The 5,502-nt window shown below is 43.2% G+C and overlaps 1 long non-coding RNA gene across 2 annotated transcripts; it reads left to right on the plus strand.

Moving 5' to 3' along the window:
• The first annotated feature begins 343 nt into the window (after positions 1-343).
• On the plus strand, positions 344-3,729 carry LOC122688435. 2 transcript variants are annotated; one of them, XR_006339454.1, is made up of 5 exons: positions 344-468; positions 968-1,086; positions 2,203-2,349; positions 2,806-2,948; positions 3,336-3,729. It is a non-coding gene; the product is annotated as an uncharacterized LOC122688435 (long non-coding RNA). The 2 variants fall into 2 exon arrangements; XR_006339457.1 differs by having other exon boundaries at positions 2,206-2,349.
• Positions 3,730-5,502: the final 1,773 nt, after the last annotated feature.

A 5,502-nucleotide genomic window follows, 5' to 3' on the forward strand; every position in this document is an offset into this window, starting at 1 on the left:
TGGAAGATGGTGGCGTACAAAACAGCAGCAATCTTTCTGTCTCCCATCTGGACAACGTTGTACTGGCAGGCTCTGTCTGACACAGCTATTTTGGAACTCTGGCGTCTATTGAAGGCTCATCCAGGGGAAAGCTTGGGTGGTAAACTGTAGTTAATTTTAGCTAAAAGCGTGACTCTCTTATTACTCTATTTGGAGAATTAAATATGGTTTAAAGAGATGCGTAAGTGCAAGTTGACACAGACTGTGGCAGCTTTGTAATGGTTTGACTCACTTAGATTAGAACTACACTTCCCAGAGTTCCTTTTTCAGCCACAGGAGAGATTCTTACGGGAGATTTAAGGATGGGATAAGAAGAGGGGAAGTAGCAGCCATTTAGCAGCTCCTAATGCTATCTCTTTTCTGCTGGCTCACTTCGTTAGTCCTGCCACTGCTCCGCCTTCCTCTGAATCCTCCTTCCTCCTGGGCCAGGTATGTTTTTTTTTTTTTGTTTTAAAAATATTTATTTACTTATTTGGCTGCATTGGGTCTTAGCTGTGGCTCATGGCTTCTCTCTAGTTGTGGCGAGGACTCTAGAGTGAGAGGGCTTCCACAGTTGCAGCTTAGTCACCACACAGCATGTGGGATCTTAGTTCCCCGAACAGGGTCTCTTGCATTGGAAGGTGAATTCTTAATCACAGGACCACCAAGGAAATCCCTCCAGGTGTGTGTTTAGCCCCATGGTGAAGGGCCTGGGGCTATAGTCCATGGGGTCACAAAGAGGTAGACAGGACGGAGCATACAGGCACGAAGGGCCCTGACTCCAGCAGGACCCCCCACAGCACCAAGGTCATCAGAGGTGACAAGAACGGACAAGGGGTTCAGCCCATCCTCATGGAGTCCAGCCTGGGCTCTGTGTTCCAGCTTATTCTTACTCTCATTGACTTGACGTCTATCTTTCCTTCCTGATTACCTGCCCTGCGGACCTCAGGTTTGAGCATCATGCAAAGACAACACCCTGATGGAGACTGTTTCATCTCCCCGGATTACATAAGATCAAATCCAGATACAAGTTCCTTCAGAGATATTCACCTATCACCTGCTTCTCTGGTGAGTCCAAATTCTGATTATTTCACAATCAGAAGCTGAAACATGGGCCTCACCCACGGGAAGTAGGAGAACTGTCAGAGGAGAGCTTCTAGTAGTATCTGACTGAAGCCTCAATCCAAAAACTAAATAGGAGGATAGAATTTCACAGGGAAGAGAGGAGGAACACCAAATTAAAAGTCTGAAAAGAGGGGACTGTAGGAGGAAGATTGAGAAAAGAATGAGCAAGAAAGAGAATCTTTCAGTCCTGACACCTTCCTTCCCAAGAGCAAAGCTTGGATGGCTCACTTCCTTTATGTGGTTCAAGGAGGCAAGAAAGGTGGATAAATTCATGCCCTTGAGTCCTCCATGTGTGCTAAGTTGCTTCAGTCATGTCCGACTCTGTGACCCCATGGACTGTAGCCTGCCAGGCCCCCTCTGTCCATGGGATTCTCCAGACAAGAACACTGCAGTGAGTTGCCATTTCCTACTCCAGGGGATCTTCCTGACCTAGGGATTGAATCCTCATGTCTTAAGCCTCCTGCATTAGTGATTTAGTCACTAAGTCGTACCTGACTCTTGTGACCCCAGACTATAGTCCATGGGATTCTTCAGGTAAGGATACTGGAGTGGGTTACCATTTCCTTCTCCAGGGGATCTTCCCAACCTAGGAATCGAATCTGGGTCTCCTGCATTGCAAGCAGATTCTTTACCAACTGAGCTGTGAGGGAAGCCCCTGCATTCATAATAGGGTTCTTTAACACTAGCGCCGCCTGGGAAGCCCTGAGTCCTCCAAGCAGATATCTATTCAACTGTACAGGATAACTTTTGCATTCCCCCTGCCCAACAACCATTCTCTCCTCTTTGGTTAACAGCACCCATATTTTCCTTCGGGGAACCCTTACCCACATGTTCAGCTCCTACGGTTTTGCGTATGATCCTCTTTCCCACCTCCAGGAATGGGCATATGCACTGTGCCTAGCAAGTTATACCTCCGGCCATTGTCATTGTTTCTGAGATGGGTGCCGTGGTTATGCTGGACAAATGAGGCAATTCTGGAGCCTTTGCTCTTGTTTTGTCTGGGTTCCTCAGCTGACAGGAGCTGATCCTGAAATTGCCAAGGGCCATTGTTTCTCCCAGCAGGGAGGAATCAGCCTGAGAAGGAGGTCAACACAGAGTCACACTGAGCAGGGAAAAGGAATAGAGACACACTTCTAGTGTGGTCATCTGAGCACCTGGATCCAACTACATCTGAAGTTAAACACATCTGGACTTTTTAGTGTACCAGTAAGTTCCATCTCCTTTGTTGTTATTTTGTTTAAGTCTATTTGAAAGTAGGGTTCTGATGCTGGCAACAGGGTCAAAACTAATAAATTAATCTCTCAGTAAAAGAACTTGTTTAAGCCTGCCTCATATCTAAGATGTTTGATTTGAGGGGAAAGTAGGGAGGTTGGAGATTCCACTAACGATGGCAGCTATTTACTGAGCACTTATTATGTGCCAGATAATATACTACATGTATTATCTCTTATAATCCTCAGAACAACCCTATGAGGTGGGTACCAAGATGGCCCCCATGTTTTATTAATAGATGTGGGGTGGAGAGCTTAGGCAATCACCTCAAGCTTAGACTCTAAGTAAGAAGCATCAGTTGGAAAGGAATGCCCACAACATCTTGACAACAGTGACTGAGAGGAATCCTCAGGTGTGGCAAAAGTCACATTCCCTGATTCCCCGGTACAGGTTAGCCAAGAGCAATGTCTTACGAGGCAGAATGGAAGGAGTTCTGCCTCTGGCCGGTCAAGGAAGACCGTCTTAATTTTGGTCGAAGGCAGCTTCCTTATATTGCCATCTGACAGTCCTCATTCTGCCCTCTATGGTCACAGGTAAGCTGGTTCCATGTCTACCACACCCCCTGCTCCCTGAAAATGCTTTTCCTTGCATTCTTTGTCTAGTTAAATCCTACCATCCTTCAAGTCTCTGATCAAATTTCGTGTCTCCAGGGAAGACTTTTTGGAGCCCCCTTATATATGCTCTCGTGAATTCCTAAACTTTTCCTTTCATAGCATTTATCATGTTTCTTTTATTTTTGTCATTATTTCTGTAAACTACGCTCCTCACACTACCTTCTTTAGAACATAAGATCTGTCTGGGTGGGGACCAGGTCTTGGTCACTGCTGACCCCCAGTGTGCTCATGAATGTTTAACAGTGGGATCTGGGGCAAAACTGAGGGGTGTGAGTACTGACTGATAGCTTTTGCTGATTTCCACAGTGTAAAATCTCCCACCATGGACAATTTCAAGCCACCAATGTGATTTCAACCAAAATTCCTGAAAAATTCACCGATCAGCTCTTGCCAGCTGCTAGCAGAGAGCTCCAGCACACCACTGCAGCCGACACCCCAGCTCCCAGGATAGATTTGTTGAATAAGTGGAAGAATTAATGAAATTAGTCCCACAGAATTAGCTTTCCCTATCTGTGCCTATCCATGGCATACTCTCCATCTGTCAGATTTTTTTTTTTTTAAAAAGCAAACTAGGATATTTTCATTAAGCACAATGTATTCAGTATAAAATAAACTTGTATACAGAATAGAAACAGACCCATAAACATAGAAAACAAACTTACGGCTACCAAAGGGGAAAAGTGGGGAGGGATAAATCAGGAGTTTGGGATTAACATATATACACTACTATATATAAAGGAACCAGAGATCAAACTGTCAACATCCATTGGATCATCGAAAAAGCAAGAGAGTTCCAGAAAAACATCTACTTCTGCTTTATTGACTATGCCAAAGCCTTTGACTGTGTGGATCACAACAAACTGTGGAAAATTCTTAAAGAGATGGAAATACCAGACCACCTGACCAGCCTCCTGAGAAATCTGTATGCAGGTCAGGAAGAAACAGTTAGAACTAGTCATGGAACAACAGACTGGTTCCAAATAGGGAAATGAGTACACCAAGGCTGCATATTGTCACCCTGCTTATTTAACTTATATGCAGAGTATATCATGTGAAATGCTGGGCTGGATGAAGCTCAAGCTGGAATCAAGATTGCCAGGAGAAATATCAATAACTTCAGATATGCAGATGACATCACCCTTATGGCAGAAAGCAAAGAAGAACTAAAGAGCCTCTTGATGGAAATGAAAGAGGAGAGTGAGAAATTTGGCTTAAAACTCAACATTCAGAAACTAAGATCATGGCATCTGGTCCAATCACTTCATGGCAAATAGATGGGGAAACAGTGGAAACAGTGAGAGACTATTTTTTTGGGCTCCAAACTCACTGCAGATGGTGACTGCAGCCCTGAAATTAAAAGACCCTTGCTCCTTGGAAGAAAAGTTATGACCAACCTAGACAGCATATTAAAAAGCAGAGACATTACTTTGCCAACAAAGATCCTTCTAGTTAAAGTTACGGTTTTTTCAGTGGTCATGTATGGATGTGAAGAGTTGGACTATAAAGAAAGCTGAGCGCTGAAGAATTGATGCTTTTGAACTATGGTGTTGGAGAATACTCTTGAGAGTCCCTTGGACTGCAAGGAAATCAGCCCTGAATATTCATTGGAAGGACTGATGTTGAAGCTGAAATTCCAATACTTTGGCCACCTGATGCGAAGAACTGACTCACTAGAAAAGACCCTGATGCTGGGAAGGATTGAAGGCAGGAGGAGAAGGGGACGACAGAGGATGAGATGGTTGGATGTTATCACTGACTCGATGGACTTGAGTTTGAGTAAGCTCTGGGAGTTGGTGACGGACAGGGAAGCCAGGCATGCTGCAGTCTATGGGGTCGCAAAGAGTTGGACATGACTGAGCGACTGAACTGAACTGATACATAAAATAGATAACAAACAAGGACCTACTCTAGCACGGGGAACTATACTCAATGTTTCCTTATAAGGGAACAGAATCTGAAAAAATTAGATATTTATGTATGTATAACTGAATCACTTTTCTGTATACTTGAAACAAACAGAACATTGTAAATCAAGTATGTTTCAATTAGAAAATTAGAATACAAAAAATATTTGGTATAAAAGAATATTGTTTGGGTCCAACCCCTCCACTTTTGCCTGGTGTTAAGCCATCCTTTCTTGCATGTAATTAGAGCTTTGCAAACTGTGGATAGTGACTCATTAGTGGCTCACAAGATCCATTTAGAAGGTCATAAGAAACATTAAAAAAAAAAAATAAAGAAAGAAAAGATACCAAGTAGAAGGGAAGAGAAATTTCAAAGTATTAGTGTTTGTCAGGAAGTGTTATTTTGGGAGACTTTTGCTGTGAGCCTGTGTTCATTCTGAGTTATGATGTAAAGTGACTTTCTTAGAGTCAAGAAAGTTTGGAAATCTCTGTGGTTGATAGCAATTTTTAAAATTAATAACTTTTTTAGAGCAATTTTAGGTTCACAGCAAAACTGAACAGAAAGTAGA

The sequence above is a fragment of the Cervus elaphus genome, chromosome 4, assembly GCF_910594005.1.
Source record: "Cervus elaphus chromosome 4, mCerEla1.1, whole genome shotgun sequence".
Taxonomy (NCBI): Eukaryota; Metazoa; Chordata; class Mammalia; order Artiodactyla; family Cervidae; genus Cervus; species Cervus elaphus.